The sequence below is a fragment of the Pezoporus flaviventris genome, unplaced genomic scaffold, assembly GCF_033815535.1.
Source record: "Pezoporus flaviventris isolate CSIRO_AGI_PZ_B2104156 unplaced genomic scaffold, CSIRO_AGI_Pfla_v1 ptg000009l, whole genome shotgun sequence".
Lineage (NCBI taxonomy): Eukaryota > Metazoa > Chordata > Aves > Psittaciformes > Psittacidae > Pezoporus > Pezoporus flaviventris.
In genome coordinates, this window is record NW_026892557.1 from 5,447,953 (window position 1) to 5,460,010 (window position 12,058).

Consider the following 12,058-nt stretch of genomic DNA (forward strand, 5'->3'; position numbering starts at 1 on the left):
CAGAGGAGATGCTGTGGGACCAAGAGAAGCCCTTCAGGCTTCTATTTACAAGGCAAATGTCACATCTTGCACAGCTGGAAAGCCAGGCTGCAGTGACAGTGCACTATATTGAGCAACAGAAAACAGAAGGAACCTGTATTGGCGCTTCTTTCAGTACTTTGATGTAACTCCCTCAAGCTCTTTTGACCAGGGCCAGAGTTAGGATCAGATCTCTTGGCTTGCAGCACCCAGCTATAGCAATTGGAGTGTGATGTACAGCACCACTGCCAAGGTGTGATCTTTGCCTACTATTACAAATGGCTGTAGGACTGCATCTTCACTTGCTAGCTGTCTGTCACACTACACAATACCCTTTTTTACCCTGGATGTAAAAAGGGAAGGTAAAAGCAAAGAAACTGAGGGGGAAAAAAAGAACTTCTTTTCAAGATGTACTTGAATGAAACCAGCAGTTTTCATCTGGAGTTTTGAAGTAATTTGTAATCAACTCAAAACACTCCCAAATCTACTAGTCTAAGACAAAAGAGTGGCAACTTGTGCTCCTGTATTTAGGAAAATGAATTCCGTTTGAATTCTGAGTAATGTTTTGTTTTCATAATGGGAGTAAGGAATCCCCCCAGACTGACTGAGAGCAGATCCCATTAACTGCAAAGGCCAAAGGGGGAATTGACAAGTGAGTGATTTGGCTATGAAATGAGGTGAACTAATTTGCAGAGGAATGAGGATTTCTGAGCATCTGGTGGCTGGCCTGCCTACGATAGCACGGAGTACTGCATGCAAACATCAGGATTTGGCTTGCTTGAGAGCAGACAGTGATGGCCCCTGAGCTCTCTGGTGACTTGGAGCTTACAGAACTTCTCTGCATTACCAAAGACTTGGGGTTTTTAAACTACGCTCTTTTTCCGTCCCCAAACATGTTCCTCGCTCTGCTCAAAGCAGCACTGACCACGTTACTTGGGCACACGGTCACAGCTGTGTCCCCTGTTTGTGTGCGCCGTGGGAAGCAGGTGTTGCCCTGTGCCATGTTATCGTGGAGATTAACGATGGACACGTTTCCAAAGGTTTGAAATAGGCAAATAATTGTTTTGGAGGCATCCCACAACAGCGCAGCTTTGTTGGAGCTTATTGAAACTCTGTACGTGTGGATCTGTATGAACAGCCAAAGATGACTGAAACAGCAAAGGGAGCCCTTGCCCGCTGTCAGAGCAGAAGGGATCCAGGTTAGTTAAGCACGGAAAGAGAAGGAAATCACTTCTATGAGTTCTGTTCCCCAGGAGCATGTGCTCATTTTCCAGAGTTAAGTTGGTTCTGGTTTAGTGACTGAAAACTTGTAACTCAAACTTCTAAACATTGTCATTTTATTACCTGAAGTTGACTTGGGTGACTCCTGGATTTTTCAGAGGGTGACCTTACCAAGAAGTCAGGGAAAACCTTTCTTTTCTATCAAGAAGATACAAGGAAACTGAGTGCAAATATTGATACTTTTTAATTTAAAATCCTTCTTTGGGAAACTAATGTTGGTTTTTAACCAGTCATTTTGAAGTCAGTGTGTAGAATACACCTGCCAAAGAGCCTTTCCTACCATAAGGGAATAAACCACATTTGAAAGTAATAAAACCATATGGCAAGGGAAGTTTATACAGTGAGGAGTATGTAAAGTGAACTGTGCATGATTCTTACTTATTTTTCAGTCAGGAACTGCTCTGCATCATCAAAAGTGAAGATGCTTTTGCAGTTTGTTTCTGTGTCAGCATCTGGGCAGCCCTCCCTCTCTTCTAGCACGTTGACAGACCTGCTCTTGGAGCCTTCCAGAAGGGACCTTCTCTCCAAAAGTGGGAAATTACTTCCCTCTTTTCTGCGAAAGCATCGGAAGGCCCTTGGCAGTGCTGGTACTCATCCCAGCTGAAGGAGGGGGTGCTTCCTTCCGCTGCTCTGTGCCAGGTTGGGGAGCACATACCTCGGGTTCCACGAACCACAGCTGAGTTGATGACACTCAGCACAATGAGTTGGTTTGTGATGACTCAAGGATAAGTGCAGAGAGAATTAGGGATAATGGTGCTGAGTGGCTCCTCTCTGTGGCCATTCCACAAGAGCTGAGGTTTATAAGAACAAAGCCACATCACTGACACTGTTGGCTGGAAACGGACTGATGGGAATATTTCTTTCCAATTCTTTGCAGCTCTCCATACCTTGGCCTGTGATTTAGAGTACATGCTAAATTCCATGATGAAGACAAGGGCAATTTCTCAGATAACACCTGGGTATTCACTCTTTGTGCTCAGGGGTGTTATTCCTTGCAGAACATCAATGTAGATCATAGAATCGCAGAGTTGTTTGGGTTGGAAGGAACCTTAAAGCTCATCCAGTTCCAGCCCCCTGCCATGGGCAGGGACACCTTCCACTAGAGCAGCTTGCTCCAAGCCCCTGTGTCCAACCTGGCCTTGAACACTGCCAGGGATGGGGCAGCCACAGCTTCTCTGGGCACCCTGTGCCAGCGCCTCAGCACCCTCACAGGGAAGAATTCCTTCCTTACATCTAAGATGAATCTCCCCTGTTTCATTTTAAACCCATTACCCCTTGTCCTTTCGCCACAGTCCCTGATGAAAAGTCCCTCTCCACATCTTTGTAGGCCCCCTTTGGATACCAGGAGGCTGAATGGACTCCAGCAGGGGCATAAAATTCTAACAGCAGAAGCTGTCCCAGAGGAATCTTTTAGAGATGTCCCTTGAATACCAAGGATGAGGACATGGAGCCTGCTAATTAGTTATACTGAAATGTTCTTCCTACATATTTTTGTTTTTGGAAAAGCAGTGGAGTGGAATTATGAAATGTGTAGTCTTGTTTGCTAGAATCAGCTGCCTTCTTTCTGAAAGCGTTTTGTGAGAGAAGGGTTGAAGAACATGAGAAATAACAGGCTTTACTCCGGGAGTGTTAATTGCCATTTCTCATTTGTTGCTATTCTCCTGCTAAATCAGCTTGCATACATAAAATCATAAAATCCACAATTTTAAAAGTTGTTGCCATTAACATCTTGTTTTGTAGAGGTAGCTAAATGGCAAAAGATAGAATTCTGAGATGCTGATAGAAGAGGGAAGCAAGGTCTTTGAGAACTCTTTTATAGATCCAAGTATTACAGTCAGAAGCAGCAGCCAAATGAGTTGGTACAAGAGGACAGAGAACTGATTTGGTATTTATATGAAATGGAATAAAGGAGATCCAGAGCAACAATGATGTAAAGCTGGAATAAACCTTTTGAGGCCAAGGAAGACACAGCAAAATGGAGATGAGAAGGAAGACCTTAGGATGCTTTATTTCAGCCAATCAGTTCCATTCATTATGACGTACTTTCATCTCTTCTTTCCATTAAAACAAACTCTTTTCTTTGTCTTCCATGATTACAGAGGACACATTGCTTTCTCAAACCCTTTTTTTGCCTCCCCTCCATCACTCTTCTGCTCTGTAATCTGCACAGCACTGGGTTGTTGCTGTTGGAGTGGTTGAAGGTGGTTTTTCCCCTTTTCATTCTCAGTTGCATTGTGAACTGCCCTCTGGAACCATGGCAGAGAGACCTGCCCATTGCATCATGCCTTTTTCCTTTCACCAGCAAGACTCTGTGACAGTCTTCTCTCAACAAAACGTTGTTGGCAGCATCAGCACCCACCAGCCCTCATGAAAATCCTCCTTTTTTCCTACAGCAAAGAATCAGATTTACTGACACAGTGTCATCCATCTGTTTGCAGGCACCCAGCTGGATGAAAAGGTGGACCTTTCACTGTCAGTAAACTCAGTTACCAGTGGACCAACAGGAGGAATGAGTTACTTAATTGAAAATGCATTTCCAAAGACTAAGTGTATTAGGAAAATGAGTTTGTTTTGTTCAGCTGCTGTCATGAAGGAAAGCACTGTGTAGGAGGACAGGCAATGGCTTTGAAAACTGTTCAGCCTATTTATGGCCCCTGTCAAAGTCAGATTAATGATTTTATATCAAAATGATACACACTTAATAATTTTTCATCATCACTGTAGTTTGGTTAGAAATAACAAGCATAGCAAGCTCTCGGTTCACATTTCCTGGAGTCTTCAAAGGGAATTAGTTGTGTGTCAGTGCCATGAGAGCTTTAGTAAGGCTTCATGGATTTAATCAAATGTTATAATTTTACAGTGTGTTTAAACTTATGAGTTTCACAAAAATTCAGACCTCTAATACAAAAAGGAAAACTTATTTTATGGCATTTCAATTTTTCACTCAAACATATGCAAAATACCACTTCTAATATGAATTCACATTTGTGTCATTATTTTTTTCTATCCCTTTTGTGCAATTGAAAGCAGTGAAATAAAGTGTATGGCAAAATACTGTGCAACCACATAGTTGTGCCAGCCCAACAAAGCAGATCTTCTCATTCCACACAGCTTTAGCCTATAGCGGAATGCTGTGGAGAGATCGGTACGGTGTGGAGTGCCCTGTGATGGGAATGCAAGGCGAGTGGTGCAGGCACACTGATGCTGTGTCTCATCTGAAGCTGTTCCTGAATGTGTTTAAGAATCCCAGGACATAGTTTTCACAGAAATTGCAGAGGAAATAACAAGGGCCTAACCCCAGCTTGTATCTCCAGCACCAAGTCCTGCAAGATCTGTGATCCCGGCTCCCCCCACCCCGAGGAACTGGGGAGAGAATGGCTCCTCCTGATGGCCTCACTCCTTGTGTTCTTGGCAGCAGCACTGCTCAGGAAATTCTAACAAGGCCGAGACATAACATAGACATTGCAAGGAGAACTGTTTACATTCCTGTAAAGAAAGCTGAGCAAGAGCTCTCAGGACCACTGAGTAAGTCTCTACATAGCTCCCACGTTTGAACTCTTGCCCATCCTGTGCTGCTGGGGTGGTGCTTGTACCCGCAGTTCAAGCACCCCAGGTGATGCCTTTTCACTAACACTGGGGTACGTGCCAGACTTCTCAATATTATGGGGCTCACTTTTGAGGTTAGCTGGGTGTCTTCTGGAAGCGGAGCCATCGGAACCAGGAAGACAATTCCTGAGACAGCAGCTAATGGAGGCGATGTCTGACTGTCATCATGGGATTTTACGCGCTGTACTTTTTATATATAGGAGAAGATATATGGCATCAGCTGTATGCATTTCAAAAGTCTGATGGGGCTGTAGCTTAGAAAAGAGCGTGGGTTGTTGTGTTTGTTCCTTGATATCAAAGATGCTATTTTAAATGAGAAGGAGCACACAGCAGAGAGAATTGTGGGATTTCTACTTGCCATTCAGTATACCAAAGATAAGTTAAGTTTAGTTTAAGTCAAAGAACAATTACTCTGAGGATTTTTATATGAATTACAAGTATGGGTTAGATTTTTATAATGCCTATTACAAGGAGGGCAGTCCACCCAGGACTGCTTACGTGGGTAGCTACAACATAAGGCATCACTTTCAATTGCTCTGTAATTTCTTTGTTAGCTTCCACCTGTTTATCCAAGCTACAGTGGAGACAGTGAAGAGGGTAAGATGAAATTGTGAGGGAATTCTGTCCTGGTAGCTGATGCCTGAACATCACAGATAATCAGAGGAAAAATTTTAAAGCACTGAAAATTACTAGCATATAACTTAGAGACTGCACCAAGTCTGTAACCTTGTTGTACTTACAAAAAGTCATTTTGTTTTGATTGCCTATTGAATAAGTCTGATTATTCTTTTAAGAGTCACTTGCAATGGAGCCTGAAGGTACAATATAAAATAATTGAATTGAGCGTAAAATTCCAGCTGGTAACCTTGTCAGTAATCTGAACAAAGATCTTGTATCTGTAATTTAGAGAGCTGAAGCTGTGAATGTGAAGTGGATTCTCCTTGTATTTAGGAACTGCACACCCGCCTTTTCCCCCCACCAGTGGCAATCCTGTTCTTACCATCAAGCTCATTTTAATGGAATTAACATACCAGTTGATGGCAGCACGCTGGAATTAGAACTGTGTGGTTGGCTCAGATTTATTTCATGCTATATCACAGTATGAACTTGAGGAATGATTTGCAGGAGACTGATTATCACGGACACTGAACTTCACCATAACTACAATAAGTAGTGACTGGATTCTTTTTTATCTTTTCTAAGCTATTTGTTGCAATTTTTGAGCCCCTTAGTGTCACTTTACAAGAGAGAGCCCTGGAGCTGTAGCCAAACATTCTTTAAGAAGTGACCAAAAGTGGTAAGACAGCACAAGGTTTGTCTTGCCTGTAAATGTAATACAGGGCTCTTCAACAGTTGGTGGCACAAGCCCTTCAGCTTTGTCCTCACAAAACCCTCTCACTTCACAGGTTGTGTATGAAATCTGGATAAATTGGACTCCAAGGATACAGGCAGGAGTTCAAGACTCCTCTTTATTAGGACACACTGTTTATTTCAAAGATGAAATCACCAGGATGCTGTTATTCAGTATTTTCTCACAATTTTACTTTGCACATAAAGGAATGAAATGATTCTCTTGCAAATCCAAGCAACTCCTTTTTCATATTCTAAATTATTAATAACTGCAGTATTTACCTCACAAAGAAAACAAAATCCTGAGGAACTGAAATTAAAAGCTGTTTGGGGAATGAAATATTGCACAATTTGTTCTGTGTTGCTTAAAATCTGCATTCAGCTAGAAATGAGTTTATCAATCTCTTTTCCAAATCTAAGATGTACTTCTTTTTCATTGCAGAGACAGCTTCCTTGGTTAGACAAATCCAAACATGGAAATCAACTTTTTGCAAGCATCAGGATAAGTGGTATGTTACTATGGCATTTTGGATGCCTCCTTATTTACTAAGCTCTTTAGCCCTGTGTTGCTAAGATGCAAAGCTGATGCACAAAACAATAGGCCATCCTCGTCTCCAGATAATAAGGTCAAAGTACAAAGTCAGTAGGATGTAATTTTCCACAAATGGAATGTGTTCTAATTAGAAAGATTCGATACTTAAGTACTATTTGAAGTAAGTGCTTTCTGATCCAAATAGGAGAGTAGTTATTAATAAAAATGAATTCTCTGCTTTGGTTTAATAACTGGTACCATCTTGTGACATGCTAGGAACACACACACGTGTGTATGTGCCTTTGCATACTCCCTGTCCCCCTCCATGAGCTGTAGCAGTGACAGCAGCACCTTGGTTTACCATCTCTGAGCAGCTACATCTCATTTCATGAAATGCTTTAAAGAAATGGTGCCAACCATTCCATGATGCTGTTATACCTCCCTCCTCTTTTGATAGCTCCCTTTTTATGTCCCAGCTGGTATTCCTTGGAGCTTTGCCTTTGGTAAACTGCCATATATTCTTTGCAAATATGCCACAGCTATTCACTTTTCCTTCTGCAAATGACTCGCATTAGCTTCTATTGTTGTTGCATGTCAGTGAGAATATAGTTCCTTCAGCTCACTAGCCGCTATTATTTTCCCCTATTTTCCATTAAGAAGTATTTTCTCCCAAATGTTATGAAAATACATTTCTTTTTCTGTTAACTTAGTTTGTAAAGCTTTTCCCACAGACAAATATCTCCCCCAGGATTAACTGTAGAGAACCTGAGAGATGGTGGTGGGTGTTCTTTTCCATCTGCAATGCATTTCCCCCCCTTAAATTTATGTATGTGCCTGCTCCCTCCTTATGGATACGTGTGGGAAGTAACTGGTATAGGAAATAAAGGAGTGTCTGGTGACCAATACATATGTGTTTGCACAGAGAAGGGATAGTTTGGGGAATATCTGTGGATAGTACGTTGCGCAGAAAGATTTCTCTTTGTATCTGAGCAATAGGAGTGGGTGAAAGTATTCATGTGCCCACCGATTCTGGTCTGATTCTTACCGAAGTTAACATCCGTACCCTGTACGCAATCCTACAGGTTTCAGTGAGTTTACATTGTGCTGTGCAATGATGCTTTGTTTCTTATGTCACTGGGGGACTTCAAGTATCAGTGGAGATGTACTTCTAGATCTCCAGTAAGTTGGAGGTGCTTTCCATCAGGAGAGGACAAGTGTTCCAAGAGGCCCTTGTTCAGTTTGATACAGCATCTGTACATTTGGACTGTGATGTGAAGAATTTTACCCCTTTCAGTGTGCAGAACTGGAAACCTCCCAAAGCAGAATTGCAGCATTTCTCCTGCAGCATTTCTGCGGTACTTTTAAAATTGTGTTCCAAGTTCTACATGTTTAGAATTTAGGCCACGGTACCACAGCCAGAGTGGGAGACAGCAGATATCAAATAGTACCATGATAGAGGCACATAGCTGCAGCACTATAATCAGGTAATAACCTGACCCTCCCTCCTGTACAGCAAAGTCCAAGAAGTCTCAGCATTAATCTCTTCCATAGTGTGAAGAGGCACACTAGGAATTTTTCTTGAAGATTTGATTAAAGGGAACCCAGGCAGTTCTACTAAAGATAAAACCCTTCCGAGGCAGCAGGAGAGGTGAGCTCCACCAGGGAAGGACTCTGAGGATTCCTTCCAAGCTGCAGGAAATAGATGGTAACTGCATTAAAGCTGAGGGTGGTATCTGTGCTGTGTGCTGTGGGGTGTGCCAGCAGAGCTCGGACCCTCTGCTGCCACCAGTGACACACAAACACACCTCACACAAGAGCGAGTTCTGGGGTAGGGAAGCAAGTGAGAGTTTTCAGAGCAACTTGTCTTAACATTAACAATGGAACATGCCTTTAGCCATGTGCAAATAAGCAGAGATATAACGTATGTGCTGTAACTTGGGCATAGGCTCTTGGTTTAAAAGCACACAGTTTGCACAGGCTTATGAAAACATTTGCATTTTGGAGGAAAGATAATGTTGTAGAGTGTTGTGCTGGAACATAGGAGCTCTTAGTGTCAACCTCAGTTCTGGCACAGGCTGCCTCTAGAACGGTATCAGATCAGTCTGCAGGAGCCATACAGCCTGTCTTTTGTATGTCATTTATGCTGTTCTGTAAAGTCAAAGGAAGATATGATGGAAATAAAAGGGTTGTTATTGAAAGACTCATGCACTGAGACAGCAGAAACAGTGAAATCAGTGCATCGGGTGAGATTTCTACCATTCAGAGCTCCAAATTTTTTTCACAGCAAGTCACTGCTGGTTGAACATCAGCTCTCAGAAAAAGGTGTTGTAGCCAAACCCAGCCTTTGTAGCACAGCCTTGAGTAGAGAGCACGTGCACTGCACTCACAGCATAGAAACCCTGCTGCCATTCGGCTGCGCTGATTGCTGGTGCTTGTGCTGTGAGTCACCTCACTTCATGTTGTTGCAGCAGTTTGTATATTTTGGGGAGGTGTAAAAAATAATAATAGGAAATATTTTATACGAATAGCATGATTTCAGTTCCTGTCTTGATCATTACATTGGCCAGGTAAGAGGCCTTGTTATTGGGAAGGATAAATAGACCTACTGGTAATGTAGCAAAAAAGATATATTCTCTACTTAGATTAAGCAGGCACAAACTGGAAGGGAGGGAGATAGAACGATTTTTCACATAACCATAATTGTGTGCTAATTATAGCATGGAATGAAAGCAATTGCCCAATTATAAGACAATGTATCACTCTATCACAGGCAGTGCTTTGAAGGTTTATGTACTTTAAATTACTGTGACATTCCCAAGGCTCCTCTGTTTACACATTTGTCTCAGCATCTTCTACCAACAGCAGTGCTATGACTAAAGCCATTAATTAATATATTCCCTGTGTCTTTGCAGAAGTTAGAGAGTCCTGTTCATAATGAATTTATGCTGTTCTGTAAGTAGCTTGATTTCCCCATTACACTGCTAATGACCACTCTGGGTCCACCACTTGAAATACACCCCATGTTTAAGTCATGTTGTATCTGCTAGTACACCTTTCCTGTACACCAGCCGCTGAGCCCTCAAAGAGAATCTGTGGCTGCCCCATCCCTGGCAGCGTTCAAGGCCGGGTTGGACTGGGCTTGGAGCAAGCTGCTCTAGTGGAAGGTGTGTGTCCCTGCCTGTGGCAAGGGGTTGGAGCTGGAGGAGCTTTAAGGTCCCTTCAGCTCAAACCGGTGTGGGATTCTGTGATAGAAAATCAGTGAGGGCTTACCAGCACTTCTTCCTCACCCACTTTCGTGCACCTTCTAATAACTAACCATATGACAAGTTAAGCCTTACTCTACTCCGGATTGCAGCACACCTATAGGTCATTAATACCTATCCCTTTGGACCTTGGAAGAGGATGGATCCTTCCAGGGAGTGGCCACCCCCAGGGCACCCATATCTGTGGCCGCAGTGTATGAAGACAGGATCTCTTCCACACACAGAGATGAGGTTTTTCTACATACTATTGGTCAAACCCAAATTGTCAAACCCCACACAGAAATCAATATGATGTCAACCTAGATCCTGGTGTGTTGGGAACCAGCTAATAAACAGGCTGCTGCATTCTATGACAGCTTCAGTTCTCAGATAGATTTAAGGTGCAGCCCTAAGTACAGCACACTGCAATATGCCTTGCTGTCAAAGTAAAGACTAGGGAGTGTTGACTTATTCAGCAGTTTCACACAAGGACAGGCTTGACAGGTGGCACCAGAATGTGAGGTCTGTTTCAGATTCTTTCATTAATTTTTTGCAAACTTTAGGCGCTTTTGAAAGGAACCATATTGATGGCACTAGAGGCTGCACTCTGCTATTTATCCATAAAATATAAATGGGAAGGGATACTCCAAGCTTACCTGTTTCCCTGGCTGAAAGGCATCAGCTCTTCTCTGTGATGTTTGGTGAGACTGAGAATGTAGTTGTCTCATTCACAAGGACATGTCTACAGGGCAATGTAGGGTAATACAATGTCCTTTGCTGGCCTGTAAGTGCTTCAATGAGATATTATGGGTTGTGTGTCTCTATCTTTGTTCCAACTTTTTTTTCCTGGTTTCATTTTTAAAGGCATTTGCCTGGTTTTACAGTTACTTATTTTGAATGTTTACCAAAACCTGCTGGTTTCTTGCCATTTTTGCCATTCTTTGTGAAATTAGGTCTATGAACCTTCGTGCAGCATTAAATTGATGGCTGTCTGCGTCTCGAAAGTCACCAGTCAGAGTGCTGGTAATTGGCACCTCAACATAAATTCCCAGCAGAGGCCAAGGACCAGATAGTTTCAGAGATGAAAGACCATCTGCCTCTTCTTGGTGGATCCTCATGGCTGACTGAGCAATGTCAGGAAAGCTTGTCTGCTTTACCTTTTTTTGGGGACAAGTCAAGGATTTCTCTACCACCCATCTGGTACCTGATCCTGGCATGGGTTCTTTATTATTTTTAAGATAATTTGCCTTCCTCCCCCCTCTTCTCGTGGCAAAGGGTTTTAATCCCCTGTCACTCGCATTTTTCAAAATGGCACCTCAGATGGTGGGGACAAATGCATGACTTGCTGTCCCCTGTGTTTTGCTGCCACAGGTGATGCTAGTGGAGAGCCCCGTTCCCTGGTGCGGTACAGCCAAGGTGTTTGGCATCTCTAAGTACCCAAGAACTTGGTATCATTCTTGGTATCTCCCTTTCCTGCACTGTGCACATTAATGCTTTGGCACATAAAAAATGCCAGCAGATGCCATCAAGTGTAAAGAGACAGGTGGTGTCACTGCGTCAGAGGAGGGACTTCCTCCAGAAAGATGGCACTTGCTGAGTTCCGTAGGCTGCCCGTGCAAATCCTTCCCCACGTGGCACCCATCTCCTTGGGAGCCAGGCCTGGTGTCCCTGCGAGCCGGCACAGCGCCATGTGCAGCGCAGGAGTGCACACACACACACAATGGAGGTGCTTGGTAACGACCAGATTTTACACAGCAGGTTTGTAAGTGACACTTCACGCTGCACCCATGTGTCATGCAGTCAGTGTGGCACAGTGGATGGGGTTGGAAAGTGAGGGAGGTAACAGTTTGGGCTTTGCCACTGCTTGGTGGCTGCATTTCAGGTTAGCATCCGTAAAAAGGGTTGTGGCCAGATTGCACAAAACCTTCTTTTTTGTATTTTACCCTATGCTCACCAGTTCATCAAGATGTGATTAATTTTCCAAACAGGAGGTCTCAAGCTCCATGACCTGCATGTCAGATAGGCTCTG

The 12,058-nt window shown here is 43.2% G+C and overlaps 1 long non-coding RNA gene across 7 annotated transcripts in view; it reads left to right on the forward strand.

Moving 5' to 3' along the window:
* The window catches only part of LOC133267808 (uncharacterized), a 120,342-nt gene that overhangs the window by 57,549 nt on the left and 50,735 nt on the right, over positions 1–12,058 (forward strand). For 4 of the 7 annotated variants that reach the window (XR_009742858.1, XR_009742859.1, XR_009742857.1 and 1 more), the window contains exon 8: positions 6,698–6,764. This is a non-coding gene — a long non-coding RNA (uncharacterized LOC133267808). Of the gene's footprint in view, positions 1–6,697; positions 6,769–12,058 lie in introns of all 7 variants that reach the window. The other 3 variants (XR_009742860.1, XR_009742861.1, XR_009742862.1) reach the window with 1 other exon arrangement.